Source organism: Herpailurus yagouaroundi, unplaced genomic scaffold (assembly GCF_014898765.1).
Source record: "Herpailurus yagouaroundi ecotype Mexico unplaced genomic scaffold, PumYag 142, whole genome shotgun sequence".
NCBI classification, from domain to species: domain Eukaryota; kingdom Metazoa; phylum Chordata; class Mammalia; order Carnivora; family Felidae; genus Herpailurus; species Herpailurus yagouaroundi.
The window spans coordinates 49,082,823-49,096,845 of NW_024412397.1; the positions used below are offsets into that span (position 1 = coordinate 49,082,823).

The 14,023-nt window shown below is 47.7% G+C and overlaps 1 protein-coding gene across 3 annotated transcripts in view; it reads right to left on the reverse strand.

Moving 5' to 3' along the window:
• CABLES1 (Cdk5 and Abl enzyme substrate 1) overlaps positions 1 to 14,023 on the reverse strand; it is a 114,782-nt gene that overhangs the window by 42,351 nt on the left and 58,408 nt on the right. The window lies entirely within an intron of this gene.

The following is a 14,023-nucleotide window of genomic DNA, read 5'->3' on the forward strand; positions in this document are numbered from 1 at the left end:
CTGCAGTGAACAATGCAAGAGCACTAGTGCCAGAAACCGTGAGCAAGAGAGACATTCAGATGCCATTACGATCGTCAGGTTTTTTATGTGCTGGCAGCATGTTAGGTTCTGAGAATAAATTAAGGGAACAATTACATAATCAGTCTTATCTTCCATTCCTGCTATAAAGAAACTACTGGAAACAGTTCTGCATTATGCTCTTATGCAATCAAAGGCCAGTTAGGAAAATATTAGGAAAAAAACCTCAAAAAAGTACTTATCCTAGCATATGAAAATAACTTTTGCCAAAGACAACTGCTGATTACAAAAATGAGAAACAAGTGGAGGATGTTAAAAAAAACTAACGTTCTTTAACACAATAGCAACAAACATCAGATACGGAACTTACTGACTTTTGTAATCTTTTCCTTCAATAATCATGATGATACAACCAGAGAAACGACTACTACTAACTGTATCAAGGTTTGGAGATTCTGCCCTTGTTTTAAAACTGTGATATTAAACTGTCGACCTGCCTAGCATAAAGTCGGGTTCCCCAGCATGGCAGAGCAGGCCCTCTGTCTTCTGGCTCTTTCTGCCTCTCTGGTCTCAACAAACATGACATCCCTTTGGCACTTCATCATCCACCCATCCTAAAGGACTTGCTGTCCCCCACCTTTAAAAGACCGCTGCTGTTTCATACCCCTGTCCTTTGCATGCTATTTCTTCTGCCTGCTATGCCCAACTTGGTAGGCTTAGTGAACTCCTACGTAGTCTTCAAAACCTAGCTCAGAAGTCACTGCCCCAGGAAGCATTTTCTCTCCCTTCACTGAGTTACTCATTCCCTTTTTGGTGCTGTTGCTGGCTCCGGATTTCCACTGCCAGGAGTGCACCGATCACAGAGGGCTGCTCACCCTCTTCTTCTACAAGGGGCGTCCAGAGGCTGAATACATGGGAGCCCCTCCATCAACAGTGTGGGCAGTGCTGTGCTTCAGAGCAGCACCTGAGCGTCCGTCCCCGGGAAGGCAGGACCACGGCTGTCTGTTCATCCCATGGGGATTCATCTGACATAGTTAAGGGGGTGGAAGCAACAGTCCCAGCTGCAAACAGCTGTGTCACCTTTGCGTGACTTCGGACCACTGACAAACTCTTCTGAGCCTGTTTCCTCAACTAAAACGACAGGATAAAACTGCTAACTAGCCTATTGGAACGCTGTAAAGAGTAAATGAGTCTATCCTGGGAAAGCCCTCAGAACAGTGCCTGGCAAATAATGCACACTCGATAAATATTAACTGATTTTACTGGGGACCACCTTCTTGGGTTGAGGGAGGTTTCACCCTGGATTCTGAATCTCTTCAGAGCTCTCTGCTAAAACACACAGGCCCGGGGCGCCTGGGTGGCGCAGTCGGTTAAGCGTCCGACTTCAGCCAGGTCACGATCTCGCGGTCCGGGAGTTCGAGCCCCGCGTCAGGCTCTGGGCTGACGGCTCAGAGCCTGGACCCTGTTTCCGATTCTGTCTCCCTCTCTCTCTGCCCCTCCCCCGTTCATGCTCTGTCTCTCACTGTCCCAAAAATAAATAAACGTTGAAAAAATAAATAAATAAATAAATAAAACACACAGGCCCGCGGGGCACCTGGGTGGCTCAGTCGGTTGAGCATCCGACTTTGGCTCAGGTCATGATCTCACGGTTTGTGGGTTCAAGCCCCACGTCGGGCTCTGTGCTGACGGCTCAGAGCCTGGGGAGGGCTTTGGATTCTGTGTCTCCCTCTCTCTCTGCCCCTACCCCACTCATGCTCTGTCTCTGTCTCTCAAAAATAAACATAAAAAAAAAACAAAAACACAGGCCCGCAAGATGTGAAAGGTGCACTCCCAGGACAGCTGAGGGATGACACACGTGGCCCGTCTAACAACCTACACATAACACTCACACGGGGGGGGGGGGGGTGTCTCTCCTCTCACGGGAGAGGTTTCTCGTCAGATACCACGGACCCAAACCCTGTCACTGCTGCCACAACAGAAGTGTCACAGAGTGGACCACCAAGGCGTCAAGGGCCAAGAGGTAAATAGTGAGCACATCACCTTACGAAACAGCAACCAGGCTCCTTGGGCTCTTACTCGGAGAGACCAGAGACAGATCCTGACGCTGTAATGCCTGTGTCCATTTATTTGAGCAGACATAATAATAATATTTAAAACTTACCAAGTATCCATTAGATGCCCCATTCTAAATGCTTCAAATGAAGAGAGCAAGTAAATGACATGCCAACAGTGACACACTAGCAGGTGAGACCCATTGGGGATCTGAAACCATGCTCTTTGCCACTATGTGCCTTGATGCTTTGCTCTTCTCTAAGACTTACTAGAAGAGTCTGCTCCTGTAGGTTTGACGGGGTATTCATGGACTTCCTAGACCCAAGAAGTCTGCCTTCATCCACATTTTCTAGGGTGGCTTTCCAGCCTGGCCTGCAGGTCACCAGGCTAGGAATGGGTGGGGCCAGAGGGTGACCCATCACAACAGCCCAGATAGGAGTTGCCAGCACCACCGATGCCTCACTCTCCTGCTCTGCTCAGCCTGGGCCCTTTTCCAGACAGAAAGAGGTTCTTCACACAACCCCCACCATCCCCGGCCATCCACCCAAGAGAAAAGCCTGGAACTGCCCATTCCTGGTGGTGCTCAACATCCGTGTCTTCTGCAACACAGAGGAAGGAATGTGTTGAGCAAACTCAACTGGCTTAGTGTTAGTTCATTTTCTTCATTACTTTGTGCTAACGTACGGTTCCTTCCCACACACTGAATTTGTTTGGACATTTTTAATAGAACGAGAAAATGAGAGAACATAAATGCATGTGAAATTAAATATTCTTTCCAAAGTCCCAACCACAATGTGTCTATTAGCAAACAGGCAGCATTAGAGTTCTGCTAAATGAGTGCTCATCTGTGTGGTCCTCACCATTTAGGTCTAGGAGAGGCTGACAGCCTGAGTCTCATTCAGAAAAACATGTTATTCTAACACATAGGTCAGGTTTAGCAACTATGAATATGGAACGTTTTCCAGCAATCCAGTAGGGTTGGTCCTTTCACAGTTGACCATTCTCAAGCAGCTGGAGTGGGGAGGAGAAAAATAAGGACCACTGAATCTTTGGGCACTTCCCTTCCTTTTTGGGGTTAAACCATCCTGTTGACTTCCACTTTATGCAGGGTTCAGAGGAGGAATACAGAGCAGAGACCCACACAGCAGCTCTGTACAAGTTTGTGGCTGTTCCGGGGGAGTTCGAAAGAGCTGACAGAGGTCCCAGGTACGCATCCAACGTGTTTCCTGAAGTAGCTCTGAATCCAGGAGGGGCTTCGGCCTTAGCCAGAGCAGGCAAATAACACCAAGTGGCAAGCTCTCACCTTCTGTCTCCTCCAAGAGCAACTCTGAGCAGTGTAAACCTAAAGGCAGGCCCCTCGTAACCAAGTGCTATGCCCCAAAGCTGGAGTGTTCCTGTGAATTTGCAGCTTTCCTCTCTGTGAGTACTGGGGAAATCTCCATCATCATGGTGATGTCCAAGAAGAAAATCAGATTTATTTGCCTTCTTAAAGTGCTTCTGTATTTGTGGAAGAATTCAATCAGATGGCAGTTGTCAAGAATGACAGAAGACAGCCAAACTCCATTTCCAGTGGGCTTCGGAAATTGGCCACCGCCATGTCTTGGCCTCCAACCGATACAGTTATTTTCTTGGATGCCCAAATTGCATGCAGAAAGTCCACATAATTTTCCTTTCTGTAACATTTAACACTTTACTTGGAGTCAAAATGACCAGAAAGCATTACACAAAAGATTGTAACTTCAAAAGAGGAATTGACTCCAGAAGGATAGGTTTTAAGGAATTAAAGATCACATTTCCATACAAACATCTGCCAAAGAAGAAAAAAAAAAAGACAAAAAAACAAAATAAAACAACAAAGGGAAAATCTCCTAGGGCTGCAGCCCACATGGGGAGAGCTGCTTCTGGATAGACAACATTTTCCAAACCCTTCCAGGAAGCATGAAGAGCACCGTCTTTCTTCTTCATAAAACTTCATTTCCTTGCTTAGGAAAGTGTTTCTGGTATGAGGAAACCAGGGCTTCAGGCCACAAAGCTTCCAAAGGCACACACTGCCTCTGAGATACTGGAGTGTTCCAAATAGCCAGGAGATACACAACGGGCCCCATGGCTAACAGAGCACCACAGACCACGGTCATTACATCCACTCTCGACCCTTTAGACCGGAGCCAGCAATGTCTGACCAGGGAATATTTCATGACATCCTGGACCCTCAAATGTCCCCTCTTATGCCAAAAACTGGCTTTTTGTTCTATTTCCAGAATCCTGGGGCATCTCTGTTGGCTGTAAGAAAGTTCACTCTCTCCCGGGTGGAATATTCCATTATAGCAGAAATATGCTCTTAAGGACATAAAACAAGCAACTAACGTTTACTCTAAAGTTAAAGAAAATCACACTCACAACAATGGTGGATGAGCATGAACACAGCCCAGGGTGACACTTTAGGTACTGGGGACAAGTGAATACCGCATTCCCTAGTTCTGTAGCTCATGCCCTACACGAAAGAGAAAGAACACACTTTTAAATGCTGGGATCAGCGGTTGAACTGTGTTCCCTAAAAAGACACGCTGAAATCCTAACATGTTGAAGTCCGTGGCACCTTGAACTTTGCAGATGTCATCAAGTTGGGATGAGGTCATCCTGAACTAGGGTGGGCATTAGAACCAATGGCTGGATTTAATCAGGACAGACATTGGGGGACCCTCCCGTACACACAGAGGAGAGAAGGCCACGTGACAATGGAGGCAGGGACTGGAGTGGCGCAGCCAAAAGCCTAAGATGCCCCGCCTGGGATTGCCGGCCACCCTCAGGAGCCAGAATGGGCGAGAGGTGACACTTCCCTAAGAGCCTTCAGAGGGCACACGGCCCTGCTGACACCTTAATTGTGGACTCGTGGCCTCCGGAGCTGCGAGAGCACACATTTTTGTTGTTTTAAGCCACCCAGTCTGGCAGCCCTGGAAAGTGAACACAACTGGCGTGCAGTCACTTTATTCCCATGGCTGCGCAGTGCCACCCATCTCCCGCTCGGCCGTCTTCCCTGCGCTCGTGCACGGTTGCTGGTGCACAGAGAAGGTAAAGCTGTGAAGACTGATGCCAGAAAACAAATGAGTTTTGTGAAATCAGAGAACTAGAGCCTGCCAGGCACTTTCTCTTCCCAGCCCCTGCTCCCCCCCCCCCCAGCTGCTTCCTCCTCCCACAGTGCTATGTTACAAGCTGGGCGGGCGGGGGGGGGGGGGGCTTGACACCCCTCTCTCTCTTTCTGAAGGGCTGATTACATACTTGAATGAAAATTAAAACAAAACCAAAACGTTCTGTTTCCTCTATTTAAACTCTCATTAGCCATGGGTGGGGGCGATGCTTTTCCTCCTTAGGAACAGGCCCCTAACGGCGGCATGTGCTGAGCTTGGGAGGAGGGCAAAGAGCAGACAACCTGCAGAATTCCAAGCCCTTTCTTCACAAAGAGATCTGCCTCTTCCATCCTGAAATGTAAGAAAAGCAATCTCCCAATTCTGGGAGTCAGAGGAAGGAAGAAAGGAAGGAAGGAAGGAAGGGAGGGAGGCAGGGAGAGAGGGAGGGAGGGAGGGAGAGAGGAAGGAAGGAAGGAAGGAAGGAAGGAAGGAAGGAAGGAAGGAAGGAAGGAAGGAAGGAGCGAGCCTGTGGAGAGGAGGGACCTAGAAGCCTGAGCACGAGGCAGGGCTGAGGCCAGGGGCAGGGCAGGCCAAGGAGGAGCAGTGGGGTTCCAAGGGGTGAGAAGAGGGAATACAGAGCACCAGATGAAGGGAAACATGGTGGTCACAGTGATGTGTCAGGCCCCCAGCTGGTCGGGGTGAAGGAACTGGAGGCCCCAGGGCTGGCATGGATTAGACAGCAGAAAGCACCTGAGGGTCTCCGCTCAGTAGCCTGCAAATACAAGCTGGTGAGATTCTCATCAACGGATGTGTGCATCTCCTTCTCACGACTGCTCACACCGCCCCAATCTTCACAGCCCCCCCGGGACTGCCAACACTGCTAGTACCCGAGCACAGCCCCTCACTGCCGGCTCAGGGGGCACACTTTATCCCACAGAGCAGGAGTGGTGGAGGGCTCCCGAGAAATAGCTGTGTGTGCTCTTCCGCTCCTCTCTCCCTTCCACAGATCCTTTCTGAGCACTTACTCTGCCAGACCTTGGGGATCGGAACTGACAAAGCCAAGAGCTCCCTGCTCACAAAGCTTCCAGTTGGGTAGGAGGTACATTTACACAGGGGGGGGAGTGCCCTGACTGAGAAGTAGAGGTTCTTATCTGAGGGACTGGTAACCTGGCCTGAAGGAGGCAAAGTGGGCTTCCTGGAAGAAGTGACACCAAAGTTAAGACCTAAGGGATAAGGGGCAAGGAGAAGATAAACTGGCGGAGGGACTGCATAAGTCAATGCTGGGAGGAGAAAGAGCAGAAGGCCTCTTGAGGAACGAAGTGTGCAAGAAAACTCTGCTGACCTCCACGTGCCTGAACCACCAGGGTGAGTCACTCTGACCAACACTTACCACACACTCAAAGCTCAGGTGGGGAGGCTTGTTCTCTAGAATATACACTCTGAGTTGTTTACTTACGAAGAGTTAATTATGCACATCCCCAACCTGTTTACTCCAGTTGTGCTTGCTACTTGTATTTGTTCAACAAAAGCTACACAAACTGATCAAATGTGAAGGGGAAAAGGAGATAATGCTGTAAAAACACCAAGTGCTTTAAAACATATTCAAGCAAGGCAAGTCACTGAAAAAACTGGGGGAGGGGGGGCGGTTACTAGAAAGATTAGGAAAACACTGAATATCCAATTGGATTTTGCACTTAGATTCTTGGGTCACTTTATTTATTTATTTTTTTTATTTTTCTTAATGTTTTTATTTATTTTTGAGACAGAGAGAGACAGAGCCTGAGCAGGGGAGGGGCAGAGAGAAAGGGAGACACAGAATCCGAAGCAGGCTCCAGGCTCTGAGCCATCAGCACAGAGCCCGATGCGGGGCTCGAACTCACAGACTGTGAGATCATGACCTGAGCCAAAGTCGGAAGCTCAACCGACTGAGCCACCCAGGCGCCCCTCTTGGGTCACTTTAAAGAAGTCTAATCTGGGGGTGCCTGGCTGGTTTTGTCGGAAGAGTATGTGACTCCTGACCTTGGGGTCAGGAGTTCAAGCCCCACGTTGGGTGCAGAGATTGCTTAAAAACATAATAATCTTAAAAATAAATAAAATCTTTTAAATAATAAAATAAATCCAATCTGGACATGGCAGCAATAGGTGGGAATAACGATATGTGGCTTCGATGCCAGAGACAGAGTCTGATCCATGGGCCCAAAAGCAAAGAAAAACCTTTTTTTGGCATCAAAAAACCTGCTGAATGGGGCACCAGAGTGGCACAGTCAGTTAAGTATCCGACTCTTGATCTCAGCTCAGGTCACGATCTCACAGTTTTAGGAGTTCGAGCCCTACGTCGGTTGGGATTTTCTCTCCCCCTCTCTGCCCCTCCCCCCTCTTGCACTTTCTCTCAAAATAAAATAAAAATAAACTTCAAAAAATAAAACAAAATGTCCTCAATAAAACAAACAAACAAAACAAGAAACCTGCTGAACGGATGACCACCAATATGCTTTAAGTTAAAGCACAATATTTCAGCTCCATATGTAATTTCTGTGGCTATTTCTTCCATGGATCACTAAACTCTTCTCATAACCATGCAACTACTGTAAATAATTCTGCATAGCTAGATGGTGGCTTGGCAGTAGAGGAGGAGCAGAAACAGGTTAAGGTTGCAGGCCAGCTCCTGAAAGGCTTCCCCAACTGGGGAGGGAGTGGGTCCCGAGGCACAAGAAGCCTGGGGGTGGTTAAGATGGTGACTGGTGACCGTGACGGTGACAGTGACCATGACCGAAACTGTGGCTAGGTGAGCTCCCCACAACAGGACAGGCAGTGGAGCTCCTAACAGCCACGCGAGTAAGAAAGGGAGTGTGTCTGCAGGGGCTGCCGTAACAAGGGGCCACGTGCTGAATGGCTTACACACCAGAACCGGTGGTCTCTTGCTCCGGGCGGCCCAGAGTCCCAGTCCAAGGTGTCCACCAGGCCGTGCTCCCTCTGATGAAGGCACCAAAGCAGGGTCTGCTCCAGGCCTCTCTGCCAGCTTCTGGCAGTGCCTCAGCAGGCAGCAATATAACACACGGCATTCTCCTTGTGTGCAGGTCTGTCTCCAAATTTCCCCCTTTTAACAAGGGCACCAATATTAAGATTATGGGCCTACCCTGCTCTGGTACAATCTCAACTAATTATATCTGCAACAACTCTATTTCCAAATAAGATCACATTCTGAAGTACTGGGGTTGGGACTCAGCCTAAGAATTCACTAACAGGGAGATGGGAGGAAAACAAGCCGAGCGCGAGTTTAAGGGAGTCTCCCCTCGAGCCCTGGAGCCCTCTGCTACCTGCTCTCCTGCACTTCCAGGATAGCACTGGTAGCTGTGTCGCAGGCCCTGGCCCGAAGCCATCTGCATTATGGTTTTCTCCTCCAATTGCTGCATACCACTGGTGGGGACCACGATCTGGTCTCCCCCGGGCCCCCAAGCCCTCTCACCAAGCAGAGAATTGAAGCAGAACCACCAAGAGAAGGTTCTGCCCAACTCCCAAACTCTTTCTCTGTGGCTCATTTTACTTCCTGTAAATCAAACCGGTTGAAAAGCAACAAGTGCTTGTACACTTTGAATACATCTGTGCGTGCGAAGCACTGACAGTAATCCCTGCAAAGCTTGGTGCAGAGTCCCAGTATAACCTCCCTGTTTCTTAGACACAAATAATAGAAGCTAGCATGTGGTGCGCACCCCAAGGCACAAGCATCCCTGGCGGTGGTCTACGTGCCCAGCTCCTCCCTCGCTCCTGCCACTCGCAGCACCAGGGAAGGTGCAAAGGAAAGCCACTGGGTCAGCACATCGGGGGGTGATCCTGGGGGCCACTTCAGGCTGAATCTAAGTGAGGCTTGGGGATTGCCGAAGGCTTCTTCAGTCTGTCTGCTCGTAGCCCCCAGGCCTGAGGTTGTGCTGTCGGCTGGTTACAGACAGATGAATACAAATAAGGATGCCTCTGCGCCAGCCAGTGCTACTGGGGAATGGCGGGTTCTGGTTTTGTAAGGAGCAACAAGAGTTCTTTGATGGGAAAAGCCTGTTTGGGAAGGGCAGATGTTGCACGGAGCCTCACAGAAGAGGCTCACCATCTATCAAGTCAGATGCATTCATTTGAGGGAGAAAAGGCAATGCCATTTTCCCACTTTCAAGAAGGCCAGTCCACAACTTAACTAGGGGTTTTATTTTTTTTGAGATGTGCCATTTCCTCCAACTCATTTTTCAAACTAAACTAGGCTGACAGACTGGGACTGATGAGATCACAGGCAAGCTCTTAATTTAGTTATTACCCGTCCCCTGCCCTCCCTCCAAAATTTTCAGTATAAAAAGGAAAGGCTGCAACCTGACTTCAGTTACCATACTTTTACCAACTGACTTTGGAAAGCAGATAAAGGGCGCCGAAATCTTTTATATTTTTTCCTTCCTACTGAGTCCACACTTTAAAGACGCAATGGTCTAGCTCACTTCTTTGTCATTCTCAAACCCTTTTAAACCTCTTTGAAAATTCCTCCCAAAGGAGGAGACAGCCCAGTCAGTCACGGCAAAGAACATTTCTCTGCCTGTTCTGAGTGAAATGGTTCTCAAAGCAGACCCGGGAGGTGGGCACTTCCAGTGTACTTGGCAGCCAGACGTCTGAAAACCAGATGACTTCCAAACAGTGCCAAATAATGGCTATACGCCTGGGGGGGGGGGGGGCACCCATCTGAAATGACAGCTCTTGTCTCCTATCATTCTCAAAGACAAATGTTTGTGGCTCGGGAACTGGAAGCACCAGGAGAAAAGGTCCTTTCCTAATAGGACCGTGAGGGTCACTAAGACGTTCCTGAAAGGTCACTAGGCCACCTGCTAGTCTTTGATCTTCAGGCTTAGAGGCTCCACTTTCCATTCCGATGGCCCAGTTCTGCCTCACCAGCAATCAGCTCTCCACTCGTACTAGCTGGCCTTGTAATGTTGGTCATTTTCAAAGGTGTATCTTGTCCCTGAGGACGAGGTTTGTCTTCACTTGTGTTTAACCTCTTGTCGCCAGCAGACAGTGGGGCTCTTAGCACAGATGCAGAGGAAATCGAAGGGTACCTGGCTTTTCTCTACTCAGCAGCAGATCCCGCTTGCCAACCACCCTCCTTCACAGGATTTTCGGGGGGCCTGTTCCAGACACTCTGGCATGGGATCACTGTTGATCACTGGTCACCTCTCTTTTGTGACAGAAGGTTTTGCTCATATGTTTGTAACAACTTTCTAGAGACCTCAAGTCATTTTTAGAAGTTTGTTTATTTTGAGACAGAATGAGTAGGGGAAGAGCAGAGAAAGGGGAAGAGAGAGAATCCCAAGCAGGCTTGATCCTGTGAGCCATGAGATCATGACCTGAGCTAAAATCAAGAGTTGGACGCCCAACCAAGGCACCCAGGCACCACTCAAGTCATTTTTAAACTTCATTATCAGGGGCACCTGGGTGGCTCGATTGGTTAAGCGTCTGACTTCGGCTCAGGTCATGATCTTGTGGTTTGAGCCCCACACAGGGCTCATTGCTGATAGCTTAGAGCCTGGAGCCTGCTTTGGGTTCTGTGTCTCCCTCTCTGCCCCTCCCCTGCTCATGCTGTCAAAAATACATAAATCTTAAAAAAATCTTTTAAAAAACTTGTCTCTTTTAAAAGACAATACACAACATACACATCCCTTAATTTTCTGTAAGAATAAGGTTACCAAAAAGGTCCTGCAATGCTTGCCCTTGATGGTTGGTTAAGCTCCTGTTCAAATGCAAGTCAGACCACACTGGTCCTCTCTGCTCGGCACCCTCCATGGCTCTCATCTTGCTGACAATAAAAGCAGACATCATCACAATCTATCCTGCAGGACTTCTCAGGGTTCACCTCCTCCTCTCTCCCTCTCTCTACTCCACCGACACCAGCTTTCCTAAAGTTCCTCAGACACACTCGTCAGTGAATGTTCCAGCCTTAGTGACTCTGCAGTCGCCATCCCACCCACCTTCCATGTCCTTCCCCACTGGCAGGGACGGCACAGGGTTGGCTCCCTCACCTCCTTCAGACCTCTGCTTAAAAGTCTCATCAGTGAAGCCTTGGCCCACCACACGCCCTGTCTCCACACCCCCAACCCCTCAGCTACTTCAGCTTTCCTCCACAGCACATCTGTCCCATCTCTGACAGGACAGGTTTTCTTGGCTGCCTCCCCAGCTAGCCAGTAAGTCCTTAAAGTGGGATCTTTGTCTGCTTCATTTACAGATACATCCCATCACTTGAAACAGTCCCAGCACAGGGCAGGCCAGTACCTCTACGGGTATCACTCTGCATTCTGTGTAGTTAAGGAACTACTCTATCGGCACCTTCTGTCTGGATGCACATGTCTCCTTCCCCCAAAATGGCTGTTTATATATAAGGCAGTTCACTGAAACGAGATGGACAACCTGGCTGTTCCCATTCGATACACGTAATCATCCATCCTTCCGTAAAGAAGGGGCTTAGAAAATCCTAGTCCGCTGCAGTGAGGCCATCCCAATACAAATCCAGTGTTCTAAAACAGGGCACTCAGGCTGATCGCAACATGGCAGATGGGACTGACCCAGGCTGGGTGCGAAAGCGATACATTTCCCTCCATTAGGACAAGTTAATTAGCTCACTCTGTAGTTCCAACACACTGCTAGGCTCTCTGGAAAACACGGTCTATCTAAATTCCACAAGATCTTTCACACAAACTTGTGAAAAGCCTTTATCCTGTACTGTAAATGATCACCTACCTCAACTGCATTTATTATCCCTGCTGAGTTTAATCTCGGTGAGCTGGGCCTAGCATTTCCAGCGATTGTGGGACTGAGTTGCGTGGTCCTCATCTGTAACATATTCTCCTTCTCTTCCTGCCTTTGGTCTCCCGTTTGAGGCGTACTGGCCTTCCCTCTGCAGAGGAGGCAATACGCTCAAGGGAATACCATGTGCTATTCTTCTTCAACCTCCCTTCAGGCTGACTAGAGCCGGCTAACAACTTCCCACTGCCTGCAGGTTCTCCAGCTTCACAATCACCCAGCAAACGCTGGCATGTGTGATAATGACGAACAGTCTAACATTTCTCCGAGATCAAGAAATGTCATGTCTATGGCAGTCTTCTCATTTGCTACCCTAGTTATTCCATCAATACAGAGATGAAGTTAACTTAGCATGACTTTTTCTCAGTGAAGTCATGCTGACTTCTGAAAACCATCTGCTTCCCAGTCCCTTCCAGAGCTTTGCTCGCAATCTGCTCTAGGCTTGCTTGCTAGCCTGTGATTATTAGAACTCACCCTCTGCTACCACTTTAGTCTCTTTTTGACTTTTTGAAGGCAACATCTGGCTGCCATTCGACTTAGAACTTCTTTTATTCTCCATGGCATTTTAAAGATCATCTGTGTGTCTGAATTCTTTCCATTTCCTGGGATCTAGTCCCAAAGACTAGAACTCACTTAAAATGTAAGGCTTCTCCATTTGCTTCTTCCACAATAAATGATGTTTCCTGAGTGCCTCCAGTATGCTGAGAACACTGCTCCGAGAACACTGCTCTGTTTACAGTCTGTACTTCACAGTTGTACTTGAAGCTAAAACAGCCAGCAGCAGACATTTGCTCTGTCCTTGTACCATTAGCCCCAAGAAGTTTACCATCCTTCCCCTCCCTCTTTTGAATATGGTTTTAAAAGGACCATAGCTATTGCTGGCATTTTCTTTTATTGGCACAAAATACATTATATGTATATGTAATATACATTTGACCATTTTTCGGTGTACAATCTAGCATCATTAAGTACATGCACAATACTGTGCCATCATCACCACTATTTCCAAAACCTTCCCATTGCCCCAAACAGCAACTCTGTGTCCCTTCACCCAGTCCCTGGTAACTGTTCATCTGCTACTATCTATAAATTTACCTATTCTGGATATTCTGTATAAATGGAATCATACACTATTTACCTTTTGTGTCTTATTTCGGTCAGCATAATGTTTTCAGGGTTTATACATATCATAGCATGTATCAGCACTTCATTCCTTATTACGGCTGAATAATATTCCTTTGTATGAACATACCATATTTTGTTTATCCACTTATCTGTTCATGGACACTGAGGTTGTTTCCACCTTTGGGCTGTTGTAAATGATGTTGCTATGCTATGACCATGGGCATACAACTATGCGTTTGAGTTCCTCTTTTGAATTCTTTTAGGCATTAACCTGGTAGAAGAATTGCTGGGTCATAAGGTAATTTTATGTTTAACTTCTTGAGGAACTGCCAAACTGTCTTCCGTAGTGGCTTTTACATTCCCACCAGCTACGTATGAGGGTGCCAATTTTTCTTTCATCAGTCTTTCCTTCACTATGGACTTTAGGGCCCTTCACACTATTCTTATAAGTTTTCTTAAGCCATTCTTTTATTAGTCTTTAGTCTTTAGCTAATGGATTTTAAAAATTAGAATTCAATAGTTTTCTCAAATTTCACCATGACATGCTGTCTTATATTTGGATTTTTATTGCCCACCTTTCCCTTATTAGGAGAATGAGTTTTAAAATCCAATGCCTGGATGTGGATTCCACCCCCTACTTTCCAGCCATGCACTCCAGCTTCCTCCCTTGTTAACTGGGATGATGAGTGTTTTCGTTTCCTATGGCTGCAGTAACAAATTATCACAAAGTCAGTGGCTTAAAACAAAGGAGTTATTATGACTCTGGTGGTAACAACTCTGAAACGGGTCTCGTGGTGCCAACACAGAGGGGTTAGAGCCAGTTCCCACTGAAGGAAGGCTCAAAAAAGTACCTGTTTTCTTGCCTTTTCCAGGTTCTAGGGGCC